Source organism: Contarinia nasturtii, unplaced genomic scaffold, assembly GCF_009176525.2.
Source record: "Contarinia nasturtii isolate CC-2019 unplaced genomic scaffold, AAFC_CNas_1.1 Cnas_scaffold_533, whole genome shotgun sequence".
NCBI lineage: Eukaryota > Metazoa > Arthropoda > Insecta > Diptera > Cecidomyiidae > Contarinia > Contarinia nasturtii.
This window is the reverse complement of record NW_022197885.1, coordinates 4,721,668-4,735,789: the sequence shown is the minus strand read 5'-3', so window position 1 is coordinate 4,735,789 and position 14,122 is coordinate 4,721,668. Positions and strand designations below refer to the sequence as shown.

Here is a 14,122-nt window from a genome sequence, read left to right as displayed (position 1 = left end):
GTTTAGTTCGGACAATTTTTTTTATTGATTTTATACATGGAAATGTAGAATGGCCAATGAACATTGTACCCAAGCAGAATTTTTGAATTGTGAAATAAAATTCGTGATCCTTAACATTTCAAAAGGTATTTGTGCGCATTTGAACCCACAAAAAATGACATTTTTTCGAACTTAATGGACAAAAATATATTAGTAGTCACCAAAAATCAAAATAAGAAGGTATATTTAGTATTAGAAAGGCTATTTGATTCATTGTGATAACATTCAACAGAAACTTATTCAAAACTGAATGCACACGGATCGAGGAAAGGAACTGAGAAAGAGATGGATGCTGAGCCAAATGAACACAATAAAATTGATATGGTGCTATGATGTTACTACAGACGGATGCTGTATACGCACCCGTTCTTATCACTGGCATTGTGCCATGGTGAGCTATACGGCATTTGTCGGATGAAAACACAAGCGAAATGTGGATAAAAAGGCACATCGAAGTCAACGTGCTTACTATCAGCATCCTCTCTCTCATTGCACACACACACACACACACACACACACGCAAACAAATGCAACACATTTCGAGTATTTGCTGGATTGACTCTCGCGACGATGAACATTTCTCGATGTGTAAGTGAGAGTAAAATTCAACAACAGAGTTCTTGCGCTCACATCCTCATCCAACCTGAATGAGACAAAACAGCCCGAACTGAATTTTTCGCACACTCATCTCGTTTCTTCGAAACGACAGAAAATTGTGTGATGCCCATACATCAGTTGATTTTGGAACATTGAACGCATCGCGTGCGCGCCTGCATTTGTCTGTCTCGTGTGTCTAGTGGTTTCGTAATCATAAAAATAGAAACAATTTACCATTTTCATCATTCCAATTTTTTTTTTGTGAACGCATCTTTGGCACGTACTTTTCGAACGAGCGTTTTCGTTTATTTTTATGTTTGATTCGAATTTTTTTGGTTATCTCGATCCTTAGCGTGTTCGGTTTTGAATTTATCATTTTTCGGCTATATTATTCAGCGAATCCGTTGAATCTATTTTTTTTCTATCGCAAAATTTTTTTCATATCGACGAATCACGTAGAATCTGTGCATTTTGAAAGTGACTTCGTTTCGCTGAAAAAGAAAAAAGTGCTTGGAACGAATTTAAGTCAATTGCAATCAAATTTGAGAATTTGTGGGAAAAAAATTGAAAATTTGATTTTATGTGTATTATAAAATCCAATCGAAAGAAAAAAAATTAATTGAAATTTGTGCAGTGTGCTGAGAGATTTTTGCCAGATTTATCGATTACGATCGGGTTGGTTTTTGTGACGGATTTTTTGTGAATTTCGCGACATTCACACTATTGTGTAATCACTTTACTGGGCTGAGAATTATATAAAAAGCACAAAAGAAATAGTGAGGCGTGCGTTGTCATAAATACATTTTAGCGGATTTGTTGTGTGTGTGCACGTATGTGTGTTCTATGTTGGCATGAATTAAGCAGACGGATATACACAAAATAATATAACTTGAATGTTGACATTGCAAAATCAGCTTTAACTCTTGTTTTTCGCATCGAACATAAAAACGAATACTGGGTGTTGTGATTCAAGCGCTTTGGCATGTATTCGTATGTGGATTTGTGAAATAAATCCCTTTCATCACAACGCAGTGCTGTTTTTCCCTCCCGACTCTATCGTTTATAGTGATCAAAGTGGTTTTTTTTTAATTGCAAAAAAGTAGAGTAGTTTCAAAATAATATTACCGCTGATAGTGTAGTTGAAGTTGGTTTGTGTTTTTGTGTACCGAAATCTCCAAATAAGAAGAAGAGAATTTGAGGAAAGAAGCTTTGCGAAAATTGAAAAATAACCCTTCGAATTTTCAACACGAGGCAGAGATACAGACATTGTAGAAATCTATTGTGTATTTGCGTACGTGTTCCATGCAAACCAGTGAGTTTTAATTATATTTGAACAAATCTACACACACTTAAAGTGCACACAAAAATAAAGAACGGATCATTCTGAAGAAAATGCTTGAAAAATTCCACAAAACATTTTAGTAAATTCAATTAAGAGATAAAAGTTCGCTTCTTTTTCTCTCTTTTGGATTAAAATAAATTCACCGTCAATTTTGCTCCGGTGTTGGGGAAAATTTGTTTTTGTGTCAGAGTTTCGTTGAAATGATGCATTCACTTTGATTATCTTATTTACGTATTTTAAAACCATCTCATCTAATCATGATTAACAATTTTCGGTGAAAAATGCTTGGGCAAAATGTAATCCGTTGGCATGAAAACAATATCGAAAAAGAGCAAAGCTTTCCAATGTAATCAGCTTAAAAATTTTGGGCCAGAGGGTGTTTCATTAACACGGCCATCTTCATCAGTATGCTACCATTTGGCGTGTGTACTAAAATCAGTGTTTGTTGTTTAGAATGTAAACCACTTACATTGGTTCTGTTTTGACTATTATTTTTAGAATCAAATATGTCCACAGCGTTTGGTTACTCGATGTTATTCATTTAAATAGTAATTGGTTTATTGCGGCGACTATCATTTGTGATCTCTGGTTAAGTGAGTCATACATGAGAAGCACACTGTGTCATTTTTCGTCATCACATGTGCTGAATTATAAAACGTTCGAGTTTTAATGCATGCTACGGATGTTGGTTTTTAGGCACTCGTTTTTGCCAAAATAAATTGAATAAACGAACCGAATAACGAAACCACTATAAAATCTAGTTCATATTTTCACAAGCCACAAAGTCTGCCTAGCTGCAAACTATGCTATAAAATTAGTATGAGAGTAGAACTATGAGGATAGAACAAGTTATGGGTGTTTTGTGCATCTAATGAATCATTGTTTAACACGAATCTGAGCTTATGTGTTGCCCAGTTCGTTTGCTCAAAATTAATTAATCATACTGAATGGTTTAAGAAACACCGTTTATATGCGTTTGATAAATTGTTTTCGGTGTAATTCCATAGCATTATTCAGGTCGAAAAATTGTTTTAGATAAAATTGTACGGTCTATTCTGTAACGAAGAAACACGAGAACAAATTAAAAATTCCGTATAAATACAGAGAATTTTTGCTGTTGTGCTCATGTTAAAAGGTAAATTGTGCTCTCTCATTTACGGGCACTTTTCACGTTCAATGTATTTATAAAGGACTATTTTGAGATTAGAGTACAGGTCAAACACGCGGAGAATGGGTAGAGAGAGAGAATGAGCGCTTATAATGAAAAATTCGATAGAAACATCACTTGGAATGTTAAGCAGTAACCGTGCATGTCCAGTTTGTATCTCATTGTATACGGCGACTACAAAATAGATACAACGAATTCAACTCAATATTGGTCAATGGTAAGAGATTTCAAAAGACAAACAGCATGAGAGCAACAACAAAAACATCAAAAAAAAAGAAATACAACAAGTAAAAATTAGAGAGAATATTTTTACATAAGGTTCCGGTCGGTGTGCATCACACTGACATATGTGGTACACTCTTGAATAGTAAATATGCGGGTCGAAACGCACTCAATGGATCGAATTTCGGATTCAGTACACATTCACATTCCATGTTATTGCCATCATTATTCATTTGGTCTCTTCGCTTCTTTCTCGAGCTTCTATACTTTTTCATTCTCTCTCTCTCTCTCTCTCTCTCTCTCTCTCTCTATTTACCTGAATTTTAATTCTCATAGGCAAAAACCCACAAAGCAGACGTAACATACTTTTTCAGTCGTTCAATTTCTTATACACGAACACGTAAAGCTAATCCTGTTGCTCACACGCAACGCGTCCACTTGATGCGATGTGGATTTGTATGTGAACGGAATGCTTAGGTGGTTGCTGCCATTTGCAATTCGAACACAGTTGGATTTTATTGCCAACCGTTGTTTCTTTCCATTCACGGTATTATTTTCCTTTTTTTCATTCACATTTATTTCCTTTAATATATAAACCTGTGAAACGTTGATACTTACCTTAATGGTAAGCCTGTCCCGTACGTTTATTTTATTTCAAACACTAAAAGCGGCCTCAATTCGGAAACATAGTATATTTGTGTCCTTTTCCCAAAATAGCATCTCGCCTGATGGAAAATCGCCATTAAATTTTTTTGTAATTGTGTTGAATTCCCCTTTTAGTTAGCATTAAAATGGTTCGGCACGTGTCAATCGATTTCTTTTTCTTCGCCGCAATCAATACACACTTATATTGAATGCAAAACAATTTGGCCCGGCCAATTTAATCCCACATACTTTGTGTATTTATCATTTAAAATTTGATCGCGTCAAAAAGCTTCTCAAATACGCAATCGTTTTGTCGATGGTCTTCAGAAATTTCCTGGATTTTAGTGATTCAATGCAATTTGCTTTGCCACGTTGTTTGAATTAATAAAGGGTGGTTTTCTTCAATTGACGTATAGCGGTTAAAATTATCAATAATTATTTTTATTTTGTTTTCGAAAAAAACACATGCTCTATTTTTATTCATCAAATGTATTGAAACATTGTTTTGTGCGTCATGTGTTGAGTTCACGTCGACGTTGGGCATTAATTCCGAAGCACGATCAATTTTCTGCTTGAACCATATAATTTATGTAATTTCTCCTCTCTACCACTTTATTCAATGTTCTGAAGCGTTCGCGTGTACTATAATGTTTAATGTTTTATTGCTCTGTCAACATTGTACCAACATGGATCATTTATTCATTACGTATAAACCAATAATCAAGATTTTCATGCACCGGCAAAACCATTAGGTAGATCAGCAATGATGACAAATTATCTCATCAAAATTTCATTGGTTTTTATGGATGTCAGCATTAATTTCAGGAGAATAAACGAAAAATCAGATTAAAATGTGACGAAACTTATTTATGCACCTACTCCGAGAAACTTTCTCCATTCGATTTCTGTGAAAATGTGCAAATCTTTCGAATAAATTTGTGATTGGTGAAGCGAAATAAATCATACACGATGCTCTTTCATTTTGAATAAAAGAAGTTGAATAAAAATAAACTTCAACAAAATACCGCCAAAAATTAATTTTGAAAAACCAATTTACAATATGGCCACTTCGGCAAATTAAAAACTTTTCGAAACGATGATTGTGAATTTTACCTTGGGTCCGTACCTACCTTCGAATCAGCTGCAAACAGCAAAAAATATTCGAAACGAGGAAAGAAAAACTTTGTTCCCCATTACCATAGAAAAATGTCATTCTTTCATCGCAAAATGGCATCGCTTTTTTGTCATTCATAAATAACGTGCTTTTTTGACATTTTTACACCGTGTCGCAGCGGTGTGCAATACGGAAAAATTCAAGCTTAACATTTTTCTTTCGACAATAGAATAACACATCTACATCCGACGATGGAAAAGTGAAATTTAATTCGAGACAGAAATCAATTTACTGCCGAATGTTTTATGCATGAAAATCTATACAAGCACATTTCAAATGGCTTATTGCCTAATATTTGTTTCCATTAATGCGTGTTTCCAAATCGAGGCCAAAGTGAATGGAAGCGATTGGAATAGAATTTTAAAATTTTCGATGCAAAAGTTTTCGATATCCCATGAACTTTTCGTATGAAAAGTATGCTTTTGACATGACCTACGACCAACTAACTCTCTCTCTCTCTCTCTCTCTCTCTCTCTCTCTCTGTGTGTGTGTGTGTGTGTGTGTGTTTATTTTATTCTTTTTGCCATACCATGTTATTTCTTCGGCAGAAAAAATGTGTTTTTCACTTCCAATGTATGGAACACATTAGATGAGTAAGTGTGCGACAATCATTTATGGATAAAATGAAAGCGAGCTGCTCGTAGTCGCAACCATGTATACAGTGAATGGTAGCTGGTTCTATTGACGCTCTTTATTGAATATGAAACCGATAAATCAAAGAGAATCAATAAATCAAGCGAAAACAGAAGGAAAATAACAACAGACGAGCAGATTTTTTTTGCTCGTTCTTGTGTGCTTGCTTGTATTGATCGTGAATGTTATGCAGCTTAAAGGTTTAACCTCGAATTTAACCTCAAATCAGATAAAATGGATTAAAGCAATCCAATAAAATCCATTTAATTCATTTTGATTGGAGGAACAGTAGATTTATATGGGAAAATCTCAGTTTTTAGATTGCATTCGTTTTTGGAATAGACATGAGTTCCCGTTTTGTCGGCTTTGAATGAGGCAAAAATGGAAAATGTGATGGAGAAAATTCATCTAAATAGGCTACTTTCAACATTAAATTACACTTTCAGTATCAAGAGCACTCAAGCGACTCAACTAGAATGTGTCTCTAAAATCATTTCCATGGAAGTTTGTTGAACACAATAAAAGAAAACAACAACAACATCGCCTGAATCAAAATGCATATGAATGCGGGCAAATATTTTGTTTCACAACTTTTCATCGTGCGTATTTTCATGGGAGAAATCCTTTTATCGCTGATGCATATAAGAGTAATAAAATATCAGAAGTGATACAAAGTTGTGAAATGGAATTTATATATTCAAATTGACCCTATATCATGTAATTGGAAAAATGGTCTAGAGCGAGCGAGATAAGCATGTTTGCACACGTTATCGCTCAGAATGGATATAAATTACCTGACGTGTGCAACCGTTGAGCTTCTTTTCATAATATTCGAGTGTAAAATATGTATGAAATGAAATGATTAGATCATGAGATGCCACTCATCGCATAAATATTCCCTTTTCACTTAATCGTATTCGACTGCTTTCTTTGTATTATCATATTGATGCATGTATCAAACTCAAGCTCCTCATCACATTCTACGATATGAAGTACGTGCGCGGTCTGCAATGATGCCACATTGTATGCGACTCTTTTACTTAATGCTATCATTGCTTTTTATACGATATGAAAAATGTTGTTTTCACAAGTCTCGACGAAGAGCTAACAAAAGAGCACGATATCTATTGAACCCATATCCAACATTGGATCATATCAACCGTTATATATCACTGCAATCTTTGCATTTGATACGTATGGCATTGAGTGGATCCACTCGAATAAATCGATTCTTTTTTGCTGCTTTTTTTAAAAAAAACGATGATGAAATGGAAGTGGGTAATTAGTTTGATTGGTTTTGATAAGATATTCGATATAATCTAATCGAAGTTTCAACATGATCGATTGTTATGCATGGCAAATCCATTAAATTATCTTGATTTTGACAATGGCAAACGTAACTTTTGTGCTATAGATATTTTGCATTAAAACAACATAACAATAAATTCATGATGCCGCCATGAAGCGATAACATTATGATGGCAATAAAACCAACGTATATTAGCATATTGCTTCAATTTTAGCGCAACGAATGAGCCATTTTAAGCAAATAAAATATCTATAGTCAACGATTTTTTTGTTGGTTCGTCGTGATGTTCCCAAGAATAGGCGTCTTTCTAATGCAAAAGTTTCAAGAAGCAAATAATGTGCGTGTGCCAAACAAAAACGGAGAAAAATATGAATAATGTGTCTCTAGTTGCCAATATCACCATGTGAATTGATGCAATCTCTCATGCTCACCATACAAATAAACCCGCTGATAACTGTACTGAGACCAGCTTTTTGCCATGTCAAGTTATACCAAACGTTTTTTTTCTTTTGTAACAAAGTAAAAATGGCTGGGCGCTTCGTTGGCCGCACAAAGGAATTGGTTTTTATAATTTATTGGCTTTTCGTATTTCGCATGGGCATCGGCACCTTATGTGTGTTTGCGCATAAGGGCCTTTTACTTATCTATAATGGCAAGTGTCACTAATCGAGTTCATTGGAGTGATATAGTGTGAAATGAAAGCGGTGCACAGAAACCAAATCAAATACGGAAGCCATAAATTCATATTCAGTGCGATTCATTTTTCATGGCAAGAAAGATACATTTCTCGATCTATTGACACTAATTTATCACCAAAACTGTTTGCCTGACATGATTCCAATTATAAGTGAAATCTCATCGCACCCACATTGTCATTGCCAATAAAAATCATAAAGTGATATTTTGATGGAAGTAATCACATACAAATTAGTCAACAAAAGCACAACGTGAAAGAATATATTTTCTTAAGATACAATTACAGCTATTATCTTAACTAAACAAGCGTTCGTTAAGAGGATTTTCTGGCGTAAACTCTGTGCATCAACCGCAATAAAATATTCTATTCTTTCGTGATTCTTCATTGAAAATGTAGAGAGAAAGGAGCAAAAAAGCAAACATTCAACTCATGAATATGGGTGTAACGACATCGAATTTATAACATTCGCTGTTTGTGTGCCTTTCTTTTTCGTTTATCGGTGCCACTGCTATAAATGGAGATTTATATTTTTATTCTTCGGATTTTCAGAATTCAAACATTTCCTGCTTTCGTTACTGCGCTGTCAAGCTCAAGCAGATTTTGAGCAAAGCACGCGTAAAATGTACGATAATCCCATACACATTTGAATACTCACTGCCTGAAATTTCTTCGATGATACGAATAAAAGCCGCTTGTTCGTTCTCTTCAGATTTTTTTCTACAGCTGAAAGCAAATCCATTCAAGCATACGAACCAGCAACGAAAACCACATATCAATAAAAAAACTATATGGTAAATAATAAAAAATAATCTTGGAAAAAATATTCAAATTCATTTGGTGGTTATATCGTATTATTTCTATTCAATCACAAAAAATTGCGATTTATATGACAATCACACATGAATTCAAAAATTACACATCATGAATGATAAATCGTAAAAATAATTGTGCTAGGCCATTACAAAAAACAAATTGAACAACATCCGGGGACTTATACCACCAATGTAAATAAACTCTTGATGAATTGTTTCTCCTTTCTTTTTTTCGTCCAAATCTCATGTGAATCTTTATTGCATATACAATATTTGACGTCCAAGACGATGATGTAAAAACGATGACATTTAACTGACAGCGCGAAACTGCTGAGCATGGTCTTTTTTCCTATATTGTGCTGGAAAATGAAATGTGTATGAACAAACGAATTCTCCCCACCATTTATCATTTCTTTTTTCTTCGGTTGCAACATTCGCATCATCGCAAAACATTATCGCCTTCCTTCGTCGTCATTCGCTAGAATGATTGCAGTGCATTCATCTCATCATACTAAGCGCGGATAATAAATTGCTCATAAGAGTACAACACAAGTTTTATGCAAGAGCATATCCATAAGATGTCTCTCTTAATCTCTGTATTTCTCCTTGTCGCGTCTTTGTGCTGCAATCATATCGTTGGCCGAGTTTATAACATTTGTATGCTGCTTGTGTGTGTGCGTACATCATGTTACATAATCGCATTCATTTTTCGATTTATATGATATAAAAATGAAAGAAAAATGAAAAGATATGCGCTTTTGACTTTGAGCGATATATATATATCCATGTTGGAATTGCAACGATGTAGTCTTCAAATTTATGTACAGAGATGTATACGTTTTATGCATATTCTACGAAATACTTTCAAATTTATTTGGAAACTCCAGCTGAACTGCATGTATTTCTTCGTTTATATGTGTTTTTGCTGTCAAAAGCCACTGTACATGGAACTTTATCTGCTTCACTTTTTTTATATTGGAGTTCTTACATCAATGATATATGCAACTGCCGCTTATAAACGGCACCGTTTGGTTGTCATGAGTTCAAACCATGTTTTGCTGTCTTTCGAAACTTTCGTTCTTCTGCAAGTTTTCACATGCACTAGATATATTTACCCCCCGACAAAAAAAAATCATCTTTCTCAGGTTTTCGGTTCTTCAAGCACACCAGCCACATAGATTCGATTACATAAGCAATGTGTTTTTGGTGTATATGTATTTCTTTTTTTTTACTTTTTCTCGGGTGTGCAATCGGTGTTTTCGGGTGAATGTGAAACAACATACTGTTGTCAACAAACGTGTAATGCAGATAGGGTTGGATGCGAACGAAAAGAAAGGAGCAGACCGATTCGATGTACAGTTTTCAACCACACGCTGAACTTGACTAACAGTCTCATTGCAACTCCAAAACGGAATGAGTACGTTCATTTAATGACGTGTACTTCAGAGATATATTTATCATCGAAAAACTACGAAATGGTAACTGGCATGTTGCGCACAAAACTTTTTACCTCACTTTAGAAAAAGGCTGAAAAACAACAATAAAAAGGCAAACAAAAATAATAGACGACAAGTCGGACAAGAATTATGAGCGTAGCAAATAAAATGAAATGAACCATTTGAACGAGTTTTGGAGCGATATTTGTTATAGGATGACAATCAACATGAAATGCAAAGCATTTGATATCAAATTATATTGTGTAAAACACCGTACATCATCTTCGCCACTTGGTGTTCTTGTCTTAACAATTCAATGTGAACAGTTTTCCATTTTCAATTGTTGATTGCACACCATTTTTCCACCCTACTTCACAATGATTCTCATTCTATGCAAAAAAGTGCACAAGCACTCTCTTTTTCTTTTACTCACGCTTTAACCTATTCTCACTTTTTCAACTTGAAGCGTAATGCATAAACGCAATTTTACTTCTTACTTCGCTCGGGTCTGTTTCCGGTCGATTTTTACAGCATTCTTGTAAAAACCAGACCATTATTCCAGATGCATGGAACTAAAAACCATGCAAGTGCACAGAATTCTGTATTTAACGTGTATTATAAAAACAAACCGTTGCAATTGAAATATCCGATGGAAAAAATTGGAACACATTAAAATTGAAAACGTAATCAATTTTATGGTATTTTCTACGTTTTCATGCACAATTTTCGAATTCATTCGAAATGCGGAAAAATGGACAAGTAGCAAAGTTATGTGCGCACAAGAATTCAGCAACGATAGCCATCTCGGTGATGCTGAAACTAGGGGAAGATCTATTGCAATGATTTAAATCGATTTGTACAAAAAGAAAGCATCAACTTCTATACTAATATTTTTGAAACCACTTTGCTCGCAATAAGATTCAAAAAGATTTACTTTTTTCCGTAAAAATTCATGTTTTGTGGTGTGTCCACCCCTAGTGCTGAAGGCAAAAGTTTTATCCAAAGCACGGGTTGGATGTATGGAATTTAAACAGAAGTTGAATGCAAAAGAAAATCCCACTATGGGAATGATTTAAAAGCGGACATTAGTTAGCATAATTCTTGGTCGTTTGAATTCAACAATAAAAGATATATGTTGTGCCGTGGCAATAAAACGGCAAACTGTATGCTTTATAACAGTCATTTCCATCAGTAACTTTTTTACTCTGGTAATTATTGTATGGTGCAACTCAAAGCCTTCGAGTTTAACTGCCACTTCCGTGGTAATGCAAAAGGAGCGTTTTACACTCCAGTTAAGTCCCTGCTTAAACTCAATGAATATTCAAGAGTCTTTGTATTTACGCGTACTCTGTTGTTCGTCGTAATCGTTTTTTATTTCAAAGTTGGTAATGCTTGACAACATTCTCGCGAAAAACATGAGCCGCACAATATTTGATGAAGATTCTTTGTCGCAACAACCGTCATATTTCGTCTTGTTTGCAGAAAATGAATCAAGCATAAAAAATGTTTGTTTATGTTGCTTAAAAGTTTGCATTGACGTTCCATGATCTGAGACTATTTACTATGAAAATATTTTCATTGCTGCTGTCATTCTGTATGACAACCATTGAAATTGCACGATTTTGAAAGCAAATACATGGACCGCAGAATTTCTAAATCGATTTACGACGATAAACTTTTTAATGTCACATTATCACCATCATTTCACGGGCACATTCTTGGTATTCAGTCATGTTTGTCGCTTTTTTATCGATTTCCAGACATATTCGATTTTGATTACAATTTAGTTTAACGAGTGTTCCATTTGACGATGCTTTTAGTGAATGTATGACATCTATTTATTTTTTAATATGAAACATTTGAATTTGTACCGCTTTATTGCATATTCTAGATGTTTGCAACAGAAACATTTGCACATTTACATAATCCTTCCATGTGATTGTGTAATATCTTTCAAATGTTTCGCATTCTCTTTGAAATCGTTTATCAAAATTAAAAAGGCTTAATGACCCAAATAATCTCTTAAAAGTACGCATTGAATCCGTTCGATTTGAATTTTTCTGCTTTTCATACTCCATTACACTTAAGTTTTTCTTTTACTTATTTCCTTATTTTACCTAAAAGTCACTCATGTTTGACACATTTTTGACACCAAGTACTTCAATCAACAAAAGCGCCTTAATCTCACATCAATCAAACAAATTATCTCTGGTAAACAAACATCGTGATAAAGTACATCCTTTAATTCGCGCAAACATTTTCGCGTGTGTTCTGGTTAAACAAGGGTGAATTGAAACTTATTAATTGTTTCGTGCAACGTGTAAACACAATACTTGTTCCGTCGCCCTTTGTTCGTATGTGTGTATACAAAGTGACAAGATCTTTTGTTCGAGCATTTAACGGACGATTTTTGCGATCCCTTTAAGCATCTTCGTTTCACCGTGGCTTTTTTGTTCCAAAAGAGGGTTCCCATCTGTAAAAAAAAATGAAAGAGCGTCAAATCACAGTGGGTCGCGACCAAACAAATAATGCACGTTCTCAAACTATACTAATGAAAAAGCTTGAATGACAAAGAGGGAAAAAATCCGCCGATACATACTTAAAAACAAACTAACTTTGCACTGCTTTGCACACTAAATAAAAGCAATGACATGTACAATAACAAAAGAATTTCCCTCCATTTATTCGTGATGGTAATGAAACATGAATAACCAACAAAAAATAGAGAAAACATCACTGACAATGACGATATATTTTTATCAAGCTGATGGAAAACTGAGTGGATTTCAACACGTTATGTTGCACAGCATCATATCGACCGAAAAAAAAGAGAGGAAACCATTCACAAAGTCAATTTTTCCTGCTGTGTCCCACTTCTCCAACAGTTGTTTTCCTCTTCTAACAGAATTTTTGATACACAAAAACAAACATCGGAGATATTCACTGAAGAAAGAAAAATCCATATGAAAAAGAGCTGCTTTGTCAACAAAACAAAATAAAAACTCGTTTTTTTTCATTGATATTTTTATTCACATTACAAATGAGCTATGCTTTTCAAAACTACTGTTTGGATTTTCGCTTTTATAAACAGAATTTTTTTTTACTAAAGCTCTTTTGTAAGATATATAATGCTATTTATTAAAGTAACTAGGAGAATGAAAAAAACACAATCTATCTCTTTGTGAAGTGTTATCGCTTGCGATGCGTTTGATTGTATTTTAATTTAAAATGAAAAAACATGGAAATACTTTGGAAGGCAACTTTTGTAATTTGAAAAATAACTTTTTGCCTTTATACAAACTATCGTTGGCCAATGAATGGAATTAATCCACCATAGATGCTTTTGTCAGCAAAAAATGCGAGACTTTTTTTTAATTTAACAAATTCATGCGCGTTTGCGTTGGCCTAAAAGAAAATAGCAAATAGGGTCGGGAGTTTTCCTGTATAACACCACACACACACACACACACACACAGAGAGAGAGAGAGAGAGAGAGAGAGAGAGAGAGAGAGAGAGTGAGAAAGAGAGATAGAACGTGAAAAGTTTGTTGAAACCATTTTTTATGCATTTATGTATTAAGTCTTTAAATGACATCGTGGCACAAACATCATTGATCTCAAAAACTCTCATAGATATGCAAAATCATTGACATTCCCGAAGTGGTAACGAAAAGTTCCCGCATTTTTATGATTCTACAGCATATTCAACGCTTGAAATATGCATGAAAAAACACTTGAGAGATTTTGTTTTGAGGATATTCAGTGTGGGAAATTATGTAAAGGCATCTGAACATCATTTTAAATAAATAACGCACATTTTTTTTTCTTTCCGCTTTGAGGCTAAACTTTTCGCTCAATTCACTGTTTGATGCTAGTTCTTGCTAAAAGGTTCAATATTTAGAGCGTTGAACATTTCAGTTGAAAATAGAAAGGGAGAAAAAGCGATCCGGAGCTGCTTACTCACTCGGGTAGGGTCTGCGTTTCGAGAGGGCACGAAAGAACACAACAAAATTATCATTATATGCAGATCAAAAGTTTTTGCCAACAGC

The 14,122-nt window shown here is 34.4% G+C and overlaps 1 protein-coding gene across 1 annotated transcript in view; it reads left to right on the top strand.

Annotated features, from left to right (window-relative positions):
• Positions 1-794: 794 nt before the first annotated feature.
• LOC116339633 (ras-like protein family member 10B) overlaps positions 795-14,122 on the top strand; it is a 32,366-nt gene continuing 19,038 nt past the window's right edge. The window contains exon 1 of the mRNA XM_031765629.1: positions 795-1,948. The gene's annotated coding sequence lies outside the window, so the exon portion shown is untranslated. The remainder of the gene's footprint in view (positions 1,949-14,122) is intronic.